Below are 342 nucleotides of genomic sequence, written 5' to 3'. Positions count from 1 at the left end.
TATTTTCATTCCTCTTGTAGTCTTCTACCTCAGTCCTCCAGAAATTCAAGGAAGAGATCATCCTTTCTTAGGCTCCCAAAGTCTCTACATTCTATTTGTGTGGAGCACTTTTGAAAAGTTAACCAAGTGCTATTATGGCTGTAAGCCTGAGGCAGTGAGCACAATCAGTCTTACCTACTTCACTGACTCAAATGTTTTCTCTCTAATATCTATTTTCTATTGTATATCAAGTTTGGAGGAACAGTTAAGCACATGATTTATGAGACAGTTTTCCTGGGGAGATGCAACATACATATGCATCTACTCACCACAACAGGGAACTAAAAGAAAGCCAAGTCAAAC

Source organism: Peromyscus eremicus, chromosome 1 (assembly GCF_949786415.1).
Source record: "Peromyscus eremicus chromosome 1, PerEre_H2_v1, whole genome shotgun sequence".
Taxonomy (NCBI): domain Eukaryota; kingdom Metazoa; phylum Chordata; class Mammalia; order Rodentia; family Cricetidae; genus Peromyscus; species Peromyscus eremicus.
The sequence above is the reverse complement of the archived record's forward strand: the minus strand, read 5'-3'. Positions refer to the sequence as shown.